At 36.8% G+C, this 22452-nt stretch overlaps 1 protein-coding gene across 9 annotated transcripts in view; it reads right to left on the reverse strand.

Moving 5' to 3' along the window:
• Positions 1–22452, reverse strand: part of TENM1 (teneurin transmembrane protein 1) — a 900761-nt gene that overhangs the window by 307331 nt on the left and 570978 nt on the right. Inside the window, exon 2 of one of the 9 annotated variants that reach the window (XM_063345748.1) lies at positions 21545–21684. The exons of 7 other annotated variants lie outside the window; for them this stretch is intronic. The gene's annotated coding sequence lies outside the window, so the exon portion shown is untranslated. Of the gene's footprint in view, positions 1–8087; positions 8103–21544; positions 21685–22452 lie in introns of those variants that run through there. One more of the 9 variants, XM_063345752.1, reaches the window with a different exon arrangement.

The following is a 22452-nucleotide window of genomic DNA, read 5'->3' on the forward strand; positions in this document are numbered from 1 at the left end:
CATCTAAGGCTTACACAGTTATCGAACTGTAAGGTTCAAAGAATGTTGCAACACAAGTAGTATGTTAGAAATTTTAAAATAAGTCCTAGCACTTCCCAATACCTGTCCTAATAGAAGTTAAAAGAAAAAAAAAAAACCCACAACCCAAAATAAAAACACAGAAACCCCCCACCCTGTCATCTTAACATTCTCCTCTCTAGAACTTCCATGTATGCACAGAAGTTACTGTGCAGAATGATAACCCATCATTTTGTACTGACATCAGAAGGTGCTGGATCCAACATTTTAAAAATAATTAGCTGTTTAATACCATTAAGGGTTTTCAAAGTTATTCTGAAACTTACTACTGCAACCTCATCTGGTAGCAAATGTAGCAAACTAGTGCCATTAGCAGTAAAGCTGATTTAGCATACATTTATCTAAACATCTTCTCCCTACTGCCTCATAGAATTGCAAAAAAAAAAAAAAAAAAAAAAAAAAAAAAAAAAAAAAAAAAAAGAAAGGAACCAAATGCAGCGTATTTTTTCCACAGTAACATACAATTTAAAAATCACAGTAAACTCACTGCTGTAACTTTATGTTTCACTTGCCATAATTCAACTGAAGTTATTTGGGACACTGGAATTCAGTGGCTTGAACTTTAAGACTTCAAGACTGGATTTAGCGCAAACCTTTAAAAAGAAAGCAAAAACTAATTTCATCTAACTTCCTTGCATTTCCTCATTTTATGTGCTTAATATTTTATATATAACCTTGCTATAAAAAAGACAAACAAACCAAAGAGAGTACACCCATGCCTCTTTCTACGACACAAGTATCTTCTGCCCATTCACTGTTTATGAATCGGATGATCTGATAACATGAGACAGCCAAACATTGCCAGAAGCGCTATTACTCTGTCATGATATAATGACGGCGTATTTGCTCACAGCTTTCCCTGCTTTTAAAGAAAGTGACTGAGAAATCACTTTTCCATGCATCAATATTTCTAGCAATGATGCTGGTACAATAGAGGATGCAGACTCTCTCCCTATGCTCACAGGAGTACAAGTTCACTTGTGCTTCATTTTTAGGTTTGATTTAGCAGGACCGCTACCAAAAACCTTGCCTTGGGGCTCTTGATAAAAACCCTTTCATGTTTCCAGGGCACAGAGTTATGACATAAAAATGCAAACATCATCCTTTCTAGCAACTCTTCTCTTATTCTTACTAACAAATTGTTAGAAACAAGGTAGACTTCAGTGCATCTTCTCATTTACTATTAACACATTCATATAACAGTCTCACATAAAATTTACCTTTATTATAAAATATGCTTTTTGTTAATAGGCTCATTAGATTGTGTTTAATTGCAGACTCTTCTTTGCCTATTGGAATAATGAATCAAATTTTGGAAAAAAAATGCTTTGCACTAGAGCTTGTTTCTGGGTAATTTAAAACCCCATGATACACTATTCTTTGGCTGTCAGTCTGAAAAGCAGAATAAGCTAACCAGACCTCTGCTCCTTCTTAATAGGACTGACTGCTCTCATCAAATATGTGGAAGAAGAAAGGAAAACAGGCGCTTATATTTCTTCCCCCTTTGGATTTTTCAGCTGGGGAGAATACACTTACCAAACAGTTGCAAGAATATCAAAGTAAAACCTAAATCTTCAGCTGCATAATAAAATCATTTTCAAAGGGTATTCTTTCTTGGTGTGCTGAATATAACATTATTAACATGTACTTAGAGTGGCACTGTAATTTACCACTGGTTTGAAGGCATAGTAAAGCAACAGGCATGGTCACACAACATGTAACTTTCTAATTCCAAGAATTTGCCAGCTTCCAAGCAACAATTGATTAAAAGAACTCAAAAAAAATAAAAACTACAACCAAACCCACAAAAAACACTCAAAACAAAACACTCCTCCCCCCTCCCCCATTAGGCCTATTATTCTACGAGACACCTTCATATCATAACGATTGCTTCCAAAATTCAATGTATGCAAAATTTTGGTATATGGAAATTCATAAGGATTCAATATGATGGAAAAAGACAGACATAATTTGTAAAGTAGTACAGAGACACAAACAATAATAACAAGCCATTGCATTAGGAGACATCCCACATGTATCCCCTGTAAAACATGCAAGGGACATTTAAAGATTCCAATAATGATAACTACAACTTTCCCATTATTTTTCAAAATGGCATATTTGTAAAACTGTCTAAAATAGTAGCATACTAGGTGGAATAAGGGTTACAGTAACTAATTTCACAATATCTCAATAAAGCCCAAGTAGAACAGTGATTTAACCAATACGTGGTCACTGAAACTAGGATTGTTTCAACTGCTGGATTTGTACAAAAAAGTAACAAACCAAAAAAAAGATATCAAAATTTGAAAATAATCAATATCGATACAAAGGAAGGAAGCTGCAGCACCTGCCTTTATGCAAAATCACCATTCCTAGTATAAAAGTCTTGGAACATCTTTAAAACTTCATGTGGGAGCCAGGGGACTGGCTTGTAGTTGCGACTGGAAACACCATTTCTATGAAAATGCAAAATACTAGACCTTCACAACTTTTAAATGATTACTAGACCTTCAAAACTTTTAAATTATCTGGTCTCATAAAAGACGACCTTAATTTGCTGGGTGAAGACTGAATTATAGTAGTTACGCTTATTTTAATCTATAAATAAAAAATAAATACAAAAATACTCCATTATGCCATGACAAAACAAACACCATGGGTTAACCCCCATAGGCAGCTCAGCCCCCATGCAGCTGATTGCACACTCCCCTCCAGTGGGATGAGGAAGAAAACCAGAAGGGTAAAAGTATGAAAACTCGTGGGTTGAGACAAAGATAGTTTAAAAGTTAAAGCAAGAGCTGTGCACACAAGCAATGCAAAACAAGGAATTCATTCTCTACCTCCCATCGCAGGCAGGTGGTTTAACCATCTCCAGGAAAGCAGAGCTCTATCTCCCATAACGGTGACTTGGGAGGACAAATGCCATAATTCTGAATGTATCCCCCCCCCCCCCCCCCCCCCGCCTTCCTTCTTCATCCCCCAGCTTTCACTGCTGAGCACAACATCATATGCTATAAGATGTCCTATAAGATAAGATATCCCTTTGGTTAGTCAGGGTCAGCTGTCCCGGCTGCATGGCCTCCCAACTTCTTATGCCCCCCCAGTCGGATCGCTGGTGGGGAAAAGTGGGAAGCAGAAAAGGCCTTAGGGCTCTGCAAGCACTGCTCAGCAATAACTAAAGCATCCATGTGTTATCAACGCTGTTTTCAACACAAATCCAAAACATAGCACCATATAAGCCACTGTGAAGAAAAGTAAATATATCCCAGCCAAAAAGCAATACAACAAATCACATTTTTAATAGAAAGAGTCACTGATAAAGTTAGTTTCAATTCAAGGGTTCAGGAATAATTCCATTTTAACTTTGATAGTTTGGATACTTTTGGATTAACCGAGAAAGTCAGAAAAACTGAGCTTGTATTCAAAATTTCCAACAAACAAAATGCCTGGTGCAGCACAGAACAAAATATCATCAGGAAAAAACACCTAGAAGCCTTGTGACTACTGAGATACCTACTTCTCTCCTGGCAGGGAGCGGGTACCAGGGGTCAGGCAGCAGCAGCTGCCTGCAGAGCTCCAGCAGTCCTGCCTGTTAGTACCTCCGGCAAGAATAAGGCCTGTTTTTCATGTCCTGACACCGCACAAACATTGCTCCCTGTGTTTCAACCAATACTTTAACATTTATTCTCGTAAGAAGAGACAGTAATTCAGCAAGTATCGAAAGTTTAGAAACTGGAAATCAAAACAACAATTTTAACTACCTTCAAATCCTAACACAAGCCTCACCTCTTTTCAGTAATCAAAACAGTTTAAATAACTGATGCACAATAGAAGACGTTGATTTTTTCAACAGAAAAAGTTCTCTAATCCAAGAATACAGAAAAATAATTTTGCTTTGAACAATTCTCTTTCTTTCTGTATAATCATTACAATATAAAGACAATAGAGAAGATTTCACGCATCCTCTTATAATCACTACAAAAAGACTACTATGAATGTTCTTCTCCTAAAGCCAAATAATTCACCTACAGAAATTTGTTTAGAACATGGTTTCAGGAAATATTCTTAATGAGAAACCATAGTTTGAGAGATATGAATGAAAAACACAGTCCTAATTATCTTATAATGAAGTAAATACATATGAAAGCTTTACATACCATATTCCTTCAAAGCCAACACAGATTTAGATTATATCCTCTCATTACAGAGTAGGAGATTTTGGTAAAATATGACGTCTACAAGAATGCAGAAAAATTACCTACTGTACATTGCCTTCAGAAGCTGTTGGTTTTACCAAAACCTAAACTGCTAACACTTTTTGAAGACAAAATCTTACACTAAAGCCCAGCACATACACGTAAAGGAGTCAAACCCAACTCCTGTCTTCATTTGCAGCCATTTCCTATGCCACTAATAAAACCAGTGAGGTTCCTGTGGGAAATTAAGATGAACAAATAAAAACTTGTAACAAACAATAATGACTTGTTCTTCTTCATTCCATACTAATAGTGATTTGCTTGGCTATATAGTAAAGCTACATATAGACAAAAAAGCATTCCCTATAAGAAGACTGCAGTATTTTTCAGTCCTTAAGATGAAACTAATAGAGATGTGTTTCCACTTTTCATTTGCCATTTTAGACCAGACTTAAACCAGACAAAGCCAGTAATGAATAACACTGAGAGGTAAGTCAGAAGGAATTATAGGTTCTTTTATCACACCTCTCCCAGCTGGCACATTAATTGAAAAGTTCACAACTATGAGTTAATCAAAAAATTAACCTGGAATAAACAAACACATTTTTACTAGAAGATATTTCAGGCCTTATTTTTACTATATTAACAAAAAAAAATTAAAATACATGATTTGACTTCCAGATATGACAGATCTAATTAAAAGAATGGAAGACTACTATGATGTCAGTCTTAGCTTTTTCTTAGCTTAGTTTCTTAGCTAGCGTATATGCAACAAGTATAGATAGTTTTACAGGCAGATTCCTTCTCAAATCTCAATGAGATCACTATTTCTGAAAAACTACTTTAATTAACTTAATTCTCTGTATGAAATCTACACGGTACTACTCCTTATTAATAAACATCTTAATCACGGACTAGTACAAGGATGAGAAACAAGAAGAACATTGCCACCTAGCTGTTTCAACAGTGCCCATAGAAGATGGCACATTTGGCTTAAGTCTCTCAAATACTCCAGAGAAAAATCGGTCCAAATCAACCATGTAGGAAGAGCTACCTATAAACACAGAGTAAGAGTAAGTCTCTGTTGCTTCTATCTTACCAGCTCTGAAAGCAGCTGGTCACACAATATGTACAATGAAAGTTCTTTCAAAAAAATTATTCAGTACAATCATGAATCAGTGTCTGATACCATCTTTCATGAGTTCTCAGCAGAAAGTCAAATAGATTAACATATAGGCATATACACTGACATTTGTAAATTAAACAGCACTGTGAAATTCCTGCAATATCTGAAACATCCTTAGATAAGATATCCATGTATATGTAAATAAGTGATTACCTCTGATGGACAGATGTGTTTCTTCAAAATACATTTCCTGGATTTTTGTTTTAAATATATTTAATAAAGGTTACATTTGAAAAATAGTCCCTGTACAATTTACAAAACACAACTGGCTACACACATGCAGTACAACGACTTCCCAGAAAATTCAGGACAAAGCAAACCAGCTGAAGCCTGACAATGCAGATGCCCAGCCTGGTATTTTCTGAGTAAGTAATTGTAAGAAATGCCACAGTGGAAGGGCATCCTGCCCTGTCCCACAGTCCAGCAGGAACAAAAGCAAGCCTAACAGAACTGGCACATCATCTGCTCAGCAGCTGTGCGTTCCTGTTCCGCATCTCTGCAGCCGGGAGCTCATGCATTCCAAAGCATTTGGTAGTTTCTCTCTTCAACCTAATACACTAAATTTAGGGAGATGTAGTACTGAGTAAACAATCAGAAAAGGGAATAAAGCTTCTGTATAGCTGCAAGGTTTCAGCCAGTGATTTGATCCCGCTCCCCTATGAAAATTTGTATCATCTTTAATCTAGAATAAAGCCATTCTCTGAGGAATGGAACTAAGTTATGTTAGGAAATGAGGTGTAGCAACACAAAATGTCAAATTTTATAAAGGTTTCCATTAAAACCTGAACCTTTACCAGATAGCTGCTGGTTACTCCCTAGCACTGCAGAGAAGATCTGGCACATCACCCATAACAGCGGATAAGACGCATTCTTCAGGAAATCACCTTTATTTCTTTTGTCTTTAGAGAAAACAAATTTTAAAAATTGCTTAACCTGTATTTAGCTCTTCTACTTCTAGACCTGAACCTACAAAAAGCTAAGCAAGCGTCATGCTTCACACAGTACACATCCTTTATCCACAAAAGAAGAAATAAGTACCTACCTATTTCAAAGCTTGCAGTCAGCTAAGGATAAATCATAGAGTAGTTTGGGTTGGAAGGGACCTTAAACATCATCTAGTTCTAACCCCCCTGCCATGGGCAAGGATACCTCCCACTAGACCAGGCTGCTCAAAGCCCCATCCAGACCGGCCTTGAACACCTCCACGGATGGGGCACCCACAGCTTCTCCGGGCAACCTGTGCCAGTGCCTCATCAACAGGAAAAATTTTCTTCCTTGTGGATGAAAAGTTGGACATGAGTCAACAATGTGCGCTCACAGCCCAGAAGGCCAATTGTATCCTGGGCTGCATCAAAAGAAGCATGGCCAGCAGGTCAAGGGAGGTGATTCTGCCCCTCTACTCTGTTCTCATGAGACCCCGCCTGGAGTACTGTGTCCTGCTCTGGGACCCACAACACAAGAAGGACATGGACCTGTTAGAGCGGGTCCAGAGGAGGGCTACAAAAATTATCAGAGGGCTGGTGCACCTCTCCTGTGAGGACAGGCTGAGAGAGTTGTGGTTGTTCAGCCTGGAGAAGAGAAGGCTCTGGGGAGACCTTATTGAAGCCTTTAAGTACTTAAAGGGGGCCTATAAGAAAGACGGAGACAATCTTTTTAGTAGGACCTGTTGCAATAGGACAAGGGGTAATGGTTTTAAACTGAAAGAGGGTAGATTTAGACTAAATATAAGGAAGAAATTTTTTACAATGAGGGTGGTGAAGCACTGGAACAGGTTGCCCAGAGAGGTGGTAGATGCCCCATCCCTGGAAACATTCAACGTCAGGTTGGACGGGGCTCTGAGCAACCCAATTTTGTTGCAGATGCCCCTGCTCGTTGCAGGTGGGTTGGACTATATGACCTTTAGAAGTCCCTTCCAATGCAAAATATTCTATGATTCCAAGTAGCAAGCAAATATCTTAGAACCATACATCTTACATACATGCACAAAGAAAGCAGGAATCACTATATGAATTCTAACACTTCAATCCATGAAACACTGCATAAAACTCCTCTTAATTTTTACAGTATACGTGAAAAAAAAATCCTGGGAGAAAAAGGGCGGCTCACTACAAAGTTAATCTTGCCTTTAACTGAATTTATGAAACAAAAAAGGAAGCAAACAGCAAGTGTGAAAAAGTAATCTCCTTATAGAAAAAGGGTATTATTACTCACACAAAATAGAAAGGAATATGAGCTCAGAAATGCTTATAAGCAAACAAGCAGAAGGCTAATGAGAACGTGGGCCATTGTCACTTGCATAATGTAAAATTAAAAGCTGATAAAGACTGAGAATACCTTTTACAGTTCTGTAGGAGGACTTTTACTAATTAGAAGTCAGACAGTGTCTCCCCACAAAGTCTGCGAGAAAACAGAACTAAATATTTACTTCTTTAGTAACATTGTAAGAAATTTAGGAATTTTGGCATAGAAGATGACAGACACTTTGCATTTGTGTTCATACATTTCAGTTCTAACGTGCAAGTGGTAACAACAGTCTAATAAGTGAATTCCATCTCCTCTTTTAAACCAAATTTAGTCTCATGTAAATGAATCCTTTCTCCACTTTAGGAAAAAGTACTACTTACATTTAAGATGTACATAAAACTTCATTTCTTTTCAGCTTAAAAGAAGTCTGTTACATCACATTCTTTTCCACCAAAATCAGGAAATAGGAATGAAGAACACAAGCCTTTAGAGTTGTAAAGAGAGGCTCAGAATGAACTATGGACTAGATTACAGAAAGAATCAGAAAAATGTGGTTTGGGTGAGGGAGCAGGAAAAGTGAAAACTCTTTCCTTCCATGTCCCCCAAATATCTACTACCTAATCACTATAATCTATACAGCAAAGACAGCAGGGCAGAAGAAAGTCACAGGAAACAGATATACCTTGTGGGAAAATGGTAATTCCTAAACCCCCAATTATTTAGTATGGAAAAGTGTATGCACTCTCCTATGAAATACTTTGTCCATGGTAGTTTTATTTCCATCCTGCCAGGCTAGCCAGGACAACTGCAGCACTGTTGTTCTCTGCCTCCCAGCCTTGACAACCTTGACTTTTTGTCATGGTTTAACCCCAGCAGCAGCTAGGACCACGCAGCCACTCACAGAGTTCTTCCCCTTCCCCCAGAGAGGTAGGGAGAAGAGGGAGAAAAGGTGGGGTAAGGGAAGAGAAAAAAGATATTGTGGGTTGAAATAAAGACAGTTTAATAGAATACTAACAGAAGCGGAAAATAATAAATAACAATAATAATAATGACAGAAGTCACTCTCACCACTCAGTACCTTCCCAAGCAGCAATCACGAGTACCCACCCCCTGTCTAACCCCATTTATATACTGAGTATGATGTCTATGGTATAGAATATTCCATTGGCCATATCATCATTCTGTCTATGCTCCTTCTCAGCTTCCATGGGAAGCTGAAAAAAGTAATTGGAAAAATATAAATCTCCCCTGGCAATAACCAAACCAATATGCGTTATTGACATTCCTTTCAGACCAAATCTGAAATACAACAAAGACTAGAAAGAAAATTAACTCTGTCCCAGCTGAAACCAGGACGCTTTTCTTCCTAAATATGAAGTTGCTCTCTGTTCACAAGCTCAAGTCCCAGAGCTGACTTTCAAAAGAGCAATTGTACTAGCCTCTCTGGAGTCTGCAGAAAGTTAAACAAAGGTGTCACTAAAAAACTGTCTCTGTAGACTGAATGAAGAAAACGATGTCAGATTTCTGATGACCTGCGTTAGTCTTAAGTATCTTTTCTGCTAGCTTGCCTATGCCTCAATTTATGATACCAGGCAAATACCTTGGGTAACATTTCAGAGAATTACAGAGCCCAAAACTAAAGTCTCTAGGTTTCTTTTAATGTTAACTGATTTGCAGCTAGTGGACCTTACTGATACTCTAACTCACTGAAACACAAAATACATAATCAAGCACCCAATATAATTTGGCATTAGTTATTCTTACACACTATACCTAATAACGAACAAACTGTTCTGTTCAACACTCATAAAAAAGTTTGCCCAAATTAAGGGGCAAAGTATAAAGCAAGTAAAAGTTCATTTTTATGATGGAACTTAGAGCACAAGCAACACCTAAAAATAATACGAAGATGATTCAAAAAGAGAGTACAAATTACATCTATCATTGTTGGGTGGGACATTTATTTTAAACTGTAGTATTATGACAACTGAAAATAAAGTCTTGTCAGCTGTTATGTTGTTATAAAAGCAACATATCAATCATTTCACAGTAATACTGTGCTCGATTCAGTACCAATGCCACTTTTATTACTGATGTTAAGTATATCAAAGTACACACAATTCCACTTTATGATCACTAATTTTCACTACTTAATAGCAGGATATTCAGTGCCTATGGATATGGTGTTTGAATAATGAAATACAAACTTCTTTACACATGAGAAAGAACAAGAAATAAGTTTTACAGACCTTCCTGGTCTTCCACTAAGAAACCTTTCTGTTAATAGGAAAGTTAGCCTGTGACTAAAATGATATGAGTTATATTTGAAGCCTTTCCTAGACTTCCCTGAAATTCTTAAACAAGGTACTTAAAAACAGTTTATTTTGAAGGCCCCTGGGTGCCTAATTCCCATTAACCTCTTGGTTAACTTGCACATAATACGACTGGCATCCAATTCAAATTCTGAGCACTCCAACAATCCATTAGCATTTATAAAGAACATTGAGCTTATCAAAGAAAAGTTGCCACAGATAGAAACGCAAAATATTACTGTTAATAAAGTTACATAGCTCTCCAACAAGTAGCAATGAAAAAGGAATCCCATCTACAAGATTTGCAAATACTAACAGTAGCGCCAGAAGGGATAAATCACAAATAATGGAGTATTTCTTGCAAACAGTAGACAGAGGTAGCTGGGCAAATCTCAGAACTGCAAATCCCAGCAATGCATAAGACAAAGGAATTAGCAATTCATCCTTTTAACATAAACTACATGAATAATTTCATAAACAGTCAAAATAACATGTTGGGAAAGAGCAGCAAATTCTGTTGATGACAGCACAGGTATGCAACCAGCACTTCCTGATGGATACCTCCTCTGCTGAAGAAGAAAATATTCAGTAACATAGGCTTAAGTTTTGGCACAGAAAGTATTTTCTGCACAATGTGCAAAATACTAGGTGCTGAAGAAAAATAATGGCAGTTGTGTCAGTGGCCCTCAAAACACAAAGCAGTTCTCTTGCATATTTCGAAAGATAGTTAATTCAATGCCTTTTTTTTTTAAATTTACACAGATATAAGAACTGTGAGTCACAGTATGTTGCACATTGCATAATAAACAAATGTTGTACAAAAGCCTGCAGAAATTAATGGTTATTTCTTTTGTACACCTCCTAGAGGAGTTACCACTCTGTGACTGAAGGCTACAAATACCTATGTTTTCCTCTTACCCAAACCTGAAAAACATATTGACATTCTTATATGTAAGAATAAAAGGCTGAAAGTCCATTGCCTCAACAACTATGCAAATAAGACTTACCTTCAAAATTCATTCACAAGTCGTTTAGTCAGTCACCTTATCATTACAAATTAGGGTTTCAGTTCCATTAGGCAACCTGAAGAAAAGGTGAAATTGTTGTGCAGCAATCAAACTCCAAGTCTTTTTTTTAAATATTCAGAACCACTCGTTGCTGAGTTCCTTTCATTCATTCTACAAACAGTTTAGAACCTTTTACTATGGAAACAATTTTTATCTGACATCCTTTGAAATTCTTTTGTCTATATGCCTGCAAAGGAGGAATGAACTGATTTTAATTAATTTTTCAGTGACATAAATTCCAGGCAAGTCTACAGTATCCAGAATTCAAATCGACAATTGTAATTTTGAATACTATTAAGTAAAAAGCTCTCGTCTGTAGGAGAAATATTTTCTTTAGGTAATGATATCTACCCTTAGATTTATCATTTAAATAAATGCTAATTTATTTAGAGATACATTCTCCAAATATACGTATGTGGACTCTATAAATAGATGTTTGTTCAGATCAGAGTTATATTAACAACAGGACTCGTATACTAAACTGAGCCCTCCTGGGTCTGCCACCATCTCTACCCTCATCTAAAAAGTATCTAAGTCAAAACAATGTTTCTTGTTTATGAATTTCTGTCCCTGCTGTTAGCTAAGTGCAGTCTAGAAGCACTACGCTCAAATAGATCACCTATTTTTTTTTGATCTGTTATGGAAAATCCTACATCTGACCCTGATATTAACCCCTTACTCATGTAAAACTCAAACTGTTTGCCTGTAGCAAAGAACTTCATCTAATAGTTCAAAGCTCTTCAGGAAATGTCAGGAGAAAGAATTAAAAGGGACATCTTTAGTCTTTTAGTCATAACTAAAAAAAATGCAGAATTGGATGCCTACTTAGCAGTGCAGATCCCTGGTTCTAAAAATAATTCCCCTTCCACCTGCAATCTCCTTGGAAGGTTGACAGGTGCCCCAAGAGCTTAAAACTTCCACAGAGCATTTACATTTTTTTTTGCTCGGTTTATAAACAAAGATTCTATGTAATAGAAAATCTATGGACTGAGTATAGCTTTAAGTAAATTTTACTACTTTGAAAACCTAGAAAGATTAAAAACTCTAGGTAGCACACAGCTGCCTATATATGAACATGCAACAGGCACTTGATGACACTTTACAATCCATCAACCTCAGAATCTGTTCCTGTTCTGCTAGAAAAAACTGCCCAATGACTCTTTATTTAGACCTATTTTACTCTGTCAATGATAGCTATCCACTTAAGAGGACTTAAGGGATCTTCCCAAACAGCACTGGTGGGCATGTGAGGAGAGGGAAGAACTGGAGAGGAGAAACAGGCACAAAGAGGGAAGAACAGTCCTGCACGCTGAAGTGAGGTGAGTGGAACATCTCTCACAGACTTCTAAGACCAAGTAGCAGAGGCAGAGAAAACAATGCTATTTTATTTCACCCATTAACTATGTTTACCAGAAGGGTAAAAGTGAATTTGGATATAATCTCAGAATACTTAGAAATGGGACACAATAGACTGCACTTCAGGGAGTATCATCTACATATTCCCCAAAACAGACGAGTTATTTCAGCAAGGAGGAAACGACAAATCTTCATTGCTACTAATTCTGTTATCATCGTCCCTTAGGCCTATACAGCTCATCTACTGTCCAATTTTAGCTATGTGCTTCCCTAGAAACATAATCTTTTTGAAACAATGTCCTTTTCTGCCCTTCTTTTTTAATGTACAAATCTCATCCAGTGTAAGGAAGAGCATCAAAACATTTAAAAGTGCTAAAATAGTAACTGCTTTAAAATGTCATAGTTTTTAATAAGTACTATTTAACAGAGAGCTCTATTTGAATCTCTATGGTAGAGACAGTTCTGTTTTCCCATCAGCAATGAAACACGTGTTTTTACACAAATGTAACAGGATGCTCAGCTCCCAGGATAACGACCAGAAGAGCTCCTGTTCCATTCTGCAGACAAAGCAGATACCATGCTTAAGTTTTTTGTCCCTAGGAGCTGAAACCATAACAGAAGACAATTTTTGTTAACAGTTTAAGGAAATAACCTTTTAAAGTTTCCATACTATACACAATTATGTACTAAAGCAATTTTGATACAAGCTTCCTGTGGTCATAATCACTTTCATGGTACATATAGTCGTCTTCTCATCTATTAACAGTCTCGTAATCCCACAGCCCTTCTGTGCTGGAACACTAAATCAGCTTTGGAGGAGAAATTTGCACAAATGCAAACAAACAACTTCTGTTAATAGGCAAAACGCTATTTAAGTCTTCTAGTGCCCGTAGACAACAGGCATCAAGAACACATTTCTGACCCCCAGGCAAGGCATCAGAGAAAAATCAAGAGAACAACTTCGAGGTTTATTTCTTAATTACTACGAGCCGTCTGCAAATTCAGGGCATGATAGCCTTGAATTGATCTCACTCATCCCCAGTGTAGGAAATGAGTATTTAAGTTGTTCCTGGGTATCAGTTTATACTAGATGAACAGATTTACTGGAGTGTGGCTCTATTTGACAAATCCCTCATTTCCACTTCTAATTTATTTCAGACTTCGTCACTCATAACATTCCCAATAATATGTGTTTTTTTTCCTGAGGACTACCATCATTTAGTCATAAACTCATGTTCCAAATAATATTGAAGTAAGCTGGTAACAGATTTGCTGTCCTCCGTCAGCTCCCTCATGTTCTTCACATGAAGACCTGCGGAGCAGGTCATAGTTCATTTAAAACCAACAAAAACCCTGCACACGCTAAAACATCATTTCCCCTTAGAAATCACAGCAATCTCAGCGGTCACGGTTAGGATGGATAAGGTATCCAACATACCTTCATAGTTTTCACTCTGTCAGGACACAACAAAGAGACTCACGAAATCTCAAGCCTTATTCTACAGAAGACAACCTGAACCACAGAGCACACAGGTGAGCCATCAGTGCCCTTTCTTTTCAGCCCAAGGAGATTGCTTTCCTTTCTGGTGGAAAACTGAAAATACTTTCCTACCTACCTTACCTACCTCCCAGACCTGAGGTTATTAAGAGCTTTTTTTTTACAAAATACTTATACACAAGTACACATACACTAATAATGTTCCAGTGAACAAAAGAAGAAAAAAATAAAACCCTCCACTTTACCTTTTGTCCTCAAGTTTCCTAGCATTTCTCAGAACAAAAAAGTTTTTTGAAAACTACAAGAATTAGCAACACTTAAACACAAGTGGAAAACCCAAGACAAAGTGAAACCATCTAAGGAAAAGAACAAAGACAAGCAGAACTTCAAGCTGGAGCAATTAATGGTTGATTTAATCAACAGATATCACAATTCAATGCTAGCTCTAGAAAAGCTGTCAAGTTTAGGTTTTTGCTGACCCTGTTGCCATGAATCTTCCCATGAGGTTTCACATAAACAGAAAATATACAAAAAGTTAATTATAGAGGACCATGCTGTAATCTAATGCAAGCTCAGAGGTACTGGAAGAGCATGTACATGTCACTACAAATATTTAAACAAGAAGCTTAGTGTTTGATTACATCAGTCAAGGCAAATTTGGAATTGCTCAGATCTGCCAAAAGCACTTTTCTATCAAGTGACATCAGGAAACAGGCAGCATCTCTCTGCCTGCTGCAGTCTTTCTGGAACACCGCAGCAAACCCCTCCCCACCTTTTCTACGGCTCCAGTCACACAGCTACATTCTCCTTTTCCCTTCCTTCTGCACCATTTTCACATCATCTTGAGTGTATTCAGCTTTGCACTGGCCAACAAATGCAGCCGGTTTCCTTCCCATCCAATTTATTTCTTACCTTACCTTTCTCCCCAGGTCTTCCCTAAATCATGCAGAACCTGAAGTCTTGAACCCTCAGCTTTTCTCTGGTATCTTAACTATCGCATTAAATTAAATAGGTAGTGGCCTCTGCAGACAGAGACCAAACAGTATCACTCTTCTAAGGGCATTTTCCCTTTGACTCTGTTCCATGATTTTCACTCCTTCAATCTCACATGTTATTTCCCCCCCCCCCCCCTTTTTCTTTTAAAATTAGCTTACAAACTCTTAGGAGAAGGGGGCACAGTAGATTTTTCATACTGTATTATAACATGCAAAAGAGGAGTGCTACTTAGTTGAGGTTTTTCCTTTTGAGGACGTATCCAGTTTTGGTTAATTTTTAGAGTTAGATAACGCATCCTAAACATTCAGTCTTGGTTTTAATCTCCTCCAGAAAGGTATCGTCTTCATTTTCACATGTAGAAAAGTGCAGACATAGCATACAATTTAAAAAAAAATAATTTTAAAAATATAGATAATTTAATATTCAGTTTTATTTGGAGAAATCAGACAACTACTAAGGGTACCCTGGTACCATAACCATGCCCTTTCATACAAAAGATTGGGCTCCCAATAGCTTTATTTAGGAGTACAAGCCAGATCCTTAATATTATTTTAATGCAATATTTTTAACTGATATGGTGCTTATGCTTGCAGAATATTTTGATGCATTTACATTGCATTTGTGATTTAATCTACAGCTCTACGCTTATCCCTTAGGTGTGCAGTAATCCCCACTGTTAAAAAGGCAAAGCAAAACAAAAAAGCTGAACGCACACTATTTAAGCAATCTATTTCAAACAGATGTCAGAGACATATTTTATTATTTCTAAATCGGGCCATTGATCAGCAAGATGATGAGCAAAGAAAAAGATCTGCTAACCTGAAATGTGTGACTCTTATTTACGCTGCATTTCCAATCGATAAGGTAAAAACATTACTAAAATACGAAGAGTCATGGTTTTGATTTACTGCCACTTCTCATGTTCTGGTGTGAAGTCCACCACCACATCATACTAGAATTGTTTATACCCCATAACACTATCACTTTTTCACTTTAACATATTAATGACACATTAACTATGCAGAAATGGTTCAAAATTTTTAAGCTCTAATAAAGGTCTCTGGGGAGACCTTATAGCAGCATTCCAGTACTTAAAGGCGGCCTACAGGAAGGATGGGGAGGAACTCTTTATCAGGGAGTGGAGCGATAGAATGAGGCGTAACGGTTTTAAACTGAAAGAGCGTAGATTTCTATTAGATATTAGGAAAAAATTCTTTACTGTGAGGGTGGTGAGGCACTGGCACAGGTTGCCCAGAGAAGCTGTGGATGCCCCATCCCTGGAGGTGTTCAAGGCCAGGCTGGATGGGGCTTTGAGCAGCCTGGTCTAGTGGGAGGTGTCCCTGCCAGGACAGGGGGCTTGGAAATAGATGATCTGTAAGGTCCCTTCCAACCCAAACCATTCTATGGTTCTGTGATACACAACCAGAATCCAGCTAGACTGGACACAACAGCACTCAACTAATGTGCCTATTCTGTGGAAAAGGGCAGTCATATTCAAACATCCTTGGCTCAAGAAAATAAGGAAAAGAGTACCAAAACTTACTCCATGTAAGTAAATAAAGACTATTCAGCAACAGGAAGATGAGAAATGTCTCATCTCCTTGCACACCAGAATGCTCTTCACAAAGTCATCTGTCTTTTTTTCCGAGGAAAAGTCCTTGGGGACTTTTTATGGAGATTAATTTTTATGCCTCGTTTCATTATTATTCAAGAAAGTGTCTTAGATTTTTTGTTCAAAGTAACACCAACAATTAAGTTACAAACTGCATTTTTCGGATGCATTTTCACCAATATTTTAAGGCTCATTTCAGCTTTTAAAACACCTTGAAATTACTCTCAATGTAGAAGTTACAAACAAAGGAGTTAGCATTTTCATCCTCTGGATGGTATTTTTTCCTGACATTCAATTAACTCTGTATCACTGATATTAATATTTCAATTTCCACTAAAGTTACATTTCTGGTGCTTTTTTGTTGCTCAAACAGGTTTTTAAATTTATTAAAGGTACATTAAGGTAAAATCAATGGCATTTAATATAGTGAATTAACTGAACAGGTAACACCTACAAACTATTCAAAAAGCAGAGAAGCATCTAAATTACACCTCCTGTCAAGTATAAACACTAGTGACATTACTGGGTTACATAATGCTAACTGCAACTATAATTTATATACAAAGATTTCCACGTTATATTATACTAAATTTTAAGATGGATGAGAGCTTTCAAGCAAATACCTTTAAACAAAGAGAAACCACTTAAACATCAACAAATAAAAAAGATACAGCTTTTCTAAAGTTAGATGGCAACGGCAGACATTAGTTTCATCCACGTGAACTGATTTTTAAGCCTACCAGTAAAGATTTTTTTTTTTTTTTAGGAATTAATATTTACATAGTTTCAACCATAGGCAAAGACAAATGAGGACTGACATCTGTTATATTAAGCATACTTGCATCACCATGAAATGCAATAGAAGATTCTCAAGAACAAACTCATCCAAAGTGCTAAGATATGAATATAACCAGCATCTCTTTTTTACTTAAGCAGCGTCAAAATCTTACTTGCCTTCAAGTGGAAGTACCATTTAACAAAATTTCCATCTTATTTCATTCATGGAGACCAACTTACACTTTGCACATTTATGCCTCCTTCTGAGCTAATTGTTTGACTCACGGAAAGCAGAACAATAGTAAGATGCAACATGTTGGGTATTCATTTTGAAGAAGGCAGACACCACTGACAACTCCATCATCGTTACTAAAACACGCTACAACTGTACTAATTCCATGCATATGTAAAAGCTCAGGCAAATATTACTAGGCTGTACCCTTGGCCAAGAAATGATAAAAAGTAAGTTCATAAATTGGAGAGGGAGGGCGTGGTATACCTTTAACCGATTTTAATAAACTTTGAATATCCCACTTATCAATGCTTCAGCAAGATGCTCAACCTTTCAGAATATGTGTCTACCTAGCGAAATGAAGGCAGAGCTCTTGGTAAGCATCACCGAAAAACTGTGAAGATGTAAAAGCACTCAACAACGTAGCGCTGGTCTGGTAGAATTACCAGAAAGGTTGATACGCTGGCAGCTGGTTGATCAGCCTGTCACCACAGATTCATAGATGTGCATACTACTGAGACTGAAGCTAGAATCAGAGCTTTTTGTTCTCTAGAGGAATCTCCATTTAGTCACATCAGTTACAAAGTAGCATCATATTCACAAAGTGGTAGGGCTGGTAATGGATGACAGACTGGATAACCTCCTGTAACTTTTCCATATCAATATACCATAAGACTAAATCAACCTCTGTAAGAAAACAATAGCATTACTTTAATATATGTCCACCTAGAATTCCACATAACCTTACATAATAAAAATAAAAAACAATTCTGAACCAAAGCCCTCACAAGTCTTAGCTTCAACTTGATTTCCCCAAGCACAGTAAACGTTCTGATTTGTCAAACTTTTTTTTTTAATTTATTGACTAGACAGGACTGTAAGTCAAACACTGAAATCAACAATAATGGATTAAATTCCTCTCACTATTTTTACATCACAATATTAACTGATAACTTCTGCATGGGTTTTGCACATGCAAGTTGTATTGAAAGGGGACCTCCTTAGGAGAGAACACAAAAATCTTGGAAAATTTAAAGTTCGTACATTGGGATTATAATTGAACTTTAAAGGTGAGCAAAGCAAAGGTAGGAAAGCAAATGCTGCATCTCCCTTTCGTAACCTGCAGAAAAGGTGCAAAAGTATTACAGTGCTTCATACATTTACCACTTCAAAACAGTAAAAAAGCTAAACAGAACAGCGACCACTATATATAAAATTGCTTGCACCAATCTTTGCTGAACTACAGCCTGACTTTATCTTATTTTCACAAATTTCAGAGGCAGAAAATCCTGTAACTCAAATCAGTGGGATTAGGACCAGGCCTTTAGAGAGAAAGCAAAATTATATTAAAGTCTGTTTGGTCTCACGAAAACAAACTGGTTTCAGTTGTTCATTATTTCAAGGGCAGTATTTCAAAACAAAAAAGTAGACTTAAAAAAAACCCCAAAACTCACTCTCAACGATTCAGTCGTACGGCAAAAAAATATGGTACAGAATACAGAAGCACTGGCTTTTTCTTTATTCTTTACTGTAATGATCAACAATTTCACAGTAATAAGTCATTTTAAAATATTTTTAGGATTATAGTATATCCAACTCCTAAGTCTTCTGTGATTGGCTTCAGTTAGTTAGGTCCTGGGCAGCTTAGAAACGTTTACTTGAAGATAACTGTTGTGATGCTGATTTACAAACTATAGCTTGCTACAGTTCCATTAGATTACCACAAACGGGTTACCACGCACTAGATGTGGCAACAGCTTGTGTACATACATATAAAGGCAGTAAATACATTTTGTACTAAGAATAAAACACTTATCTTCATTTCAAAGCTGCATTGTGTGCTATCGCAAAATAGAGAGGGGAGTCTGAGCTGGGCAATCTTTTAGCTGAATGCTTTCATCACTAAATAATGCTGTTTGGCACTGATAAAAAGAAAAATCTGTAAATTTTGACAGAACTTGGCAATTTGTTTCATTCTTTTTTCATGTCAAAATAATGTTTCTTCTTTAGAAATGGGCTAAGAGAAATCTAAAAAAATACTTTATAATTTTTCATTTTACATCACTCAATGTAGTATTTCTTAGTCACAATTTCTTCTTAATTTGCTCATTAAATAAATTTTAAGTCATTCCTGGTTTCATTTCTGATCCCAATTCTAAGACAAAGAGATGGCATTAGACACAGGATACCCAATCCACCTGTCTCTCTCCATAAGGTCTTTAAAGATGGACCATATTCGCATTCTATAGAGAAGGCATCAGTAACAAAGCACACAAAACAAAACAGTAAAAAAAAAAAGAGAGAAAATGAGGCATCTTTCCCTAGTTTCACCATATGGACTGAACAGTTATATTTCTCTGACCTGGAGTTAAGTGCATAAGATAAGCTTTACTTGATTTCTATCACTTATTTTTATTTAAAAACAAAACAAAAACCACCATAAAACCAAAAAAAGCCTGAAGCTTCCATGTTTACCAGAAAAAAAAAAAAATAAAAAAAATTGCCAAGCAAAACACCCAACATAACTCAATTGCTAACAGCACTGACCATGTTGGTGTATTATCTAAACGAAGTCTCAAAATAGCAATACAGTAATTTATGGTAGTCTCTCATGTACATTACAGGTTTGCATTTGGGAATGGTAACATCAACATATAAAACCATTTCTCATAGTCTGTAGCTGCTACTCTTGAAAGCTTAATATGAATTGCTCAAAGTAGTTCCATACAGCTTTGTAATGACAAAATACAATTTTGTAACTCATAGCCAAGTACAAAAATATTATTAACCAAATATGAACAACATTAAAATGCCGTTTCTTCTTATTATTGACTACTTATCAACTGACAACTTAGTCTGTTGAAATTAAAACAATTGGTATATTTTATGGTGATCGCTAAAGCTGCTGACCATAAGTAAATTATTATGCCCTATAGACTTACAAGTCTCTTAATCTTAGCAGACAATTTAACTTAACATTTCTAAAGGCAACGTAACTGTAAACAAAGTGTGCTAATGAAACACTAAAAGGCTGCACGATTAAATTATACTTGAGTACGTTTCTGTTAACTCTTCCCTCCAGTATGTCAAACAAAAAAGTTGCTTATTACTAAGATTTACTCTTCTATTCTTTAAAGACATTTACTCCATGGTCACTCTGATTTATTGAAATATATGGAATTTATGGAAATCCACCATATAGCTAATGGGTTTATAAACCTCCAAGTATTATAACACTGTAATGACATTGTAATAGAAGTTAGCTCTCACGTTCTAGCAAACATGCATGAAAATGCATTGCGCAGATAAGGAACACCACCATTTGCAGACACCAATCATTTGGACAAATGCAAGAGGCATCTTTTACAACAATACACACAATAAGTTTTGCAGACATGCTGTACCTAAGACAGTTCCCATGTATTAACCTAAAACCTTCAATGACCAAAATTCTATTTGGTACAAAAAAAAACAGGACATCTTTGCTGATAAAAGTAGCTAGCCTGCATGCTGTAAAAATTCATCTTGTCCTAGGCTAAGAAAGATCCAGGTGCAAACTCTGACTATAAAGTTTTTCTTTCGTAACTACCTACCTACCTATATTACAAGGAGAAGAAAAAAGAAGAAGAAACAATACCAGTCACTACGCCTACAAACAGATCTTTGTCACTTAAAAACGGTTAATAATACAAACATAAATAACAAAATATATTAAGGCATGCATTTAAATGTTATGTTACTAGTTGAGGGCATAGCATGGGCTCTACATCAAAGAGAATGATTTGTATTTTACAGAGGTGGGAAAGAATTTTCTTGTAGCAGCTGAAGTACTAATGAAAACAAGAGGGAAAGGGAAATAAAGACTGAAGTTCGCAAAACCATAGAGTTCTCAATTCAAGCTAACCTAATGTTAGAGAACCCAGAACGTGACACTTCCCCAGTAAAAAATGCAATAAGGGAGGAAAGAGATGTTGGAGAAAGGCTTACCTCTGGGAGAGAGTATAAGGGGAGGCTGGTGATGGGTAAGACCAAAGTTGTGAAAAAGCAGCTGAAAGCAGAACTGCATGGATTTCAATTCGCTGGACTTCACAAAATAGAAGGGCTCAACAACATGATGATACAGAGCTCTGCAGAAAAGCAGACAAAATTTTGGATGAATTAGGAGCTCTGAGAAAAGAGCTGGGGAAGAAACTAAGGAAAATGAAAAGAAATTGAAGTCAGCTCATAGCTACATCTATAACCTGGATGTATAGAAGGTGAGGGGTATTTGGTTGTTATGGTTTATAAAGCACATCAGGTGGCTATGAAAGAATAAGACCTGTAAGCATGGTTCTCAAATGTTCTGAGCAGGAAGGGCTAATAACTGTGCAAAAATGGGAGTAAGAGGAACAGGAAAAACTGGTGAACAGGGCAGAGAATGAAGTCAAAAAACCACAGCAGTAGTTCAGAGCAAGAAATAATTTGGTGATAAAGGGCCACCAGAAGTACCTGTCTATAGGAAAGCAGTATGGCTTTCAAAAGTGGGAAAGGCTCTGTGGTTAGTGGTACACACGTGGAAGACAGAATTTGAAAGAGGAAATTTTTACATGAAGAATAATAGATATTCCTGCTGAGGATAGCTTACAGGAGTAAGTAGGAAGGCTTTTATCCAGACCATCAGGAAGCAATGCTTCTTCTGCATTAATTTATTTCCCAGTGATACGTCGCCAGTCCAGTAGTTGGCTAGTGTCTTGTGTAAGAAATTAACTCAGAAATAAAATGGGCCACACAGCTAAATCAGAAAAATCATATCGCACATCAAAGTAGTTGAAAAAGAAAGCATCTTCTAGAACAAAAACATGTTATAAGAAACGTAGTTTACTTACTTGCTTTTAAAAAAAGATATCTGTGTTGTT

This window comes from Chroicocephalus ridibundus, chromosome 9, assembly GCF_963924245.1.
Source record: "Chroicocephalus ridibundus chromosome 9, bChrRid1.1, whole genome shotgun sequence".
NCBI lineage: Eukaryota > Metazoa > Chordata > Aves > Charadriiformes > Laridae > Chroicocephalus > Chroicocephalus ridibundus.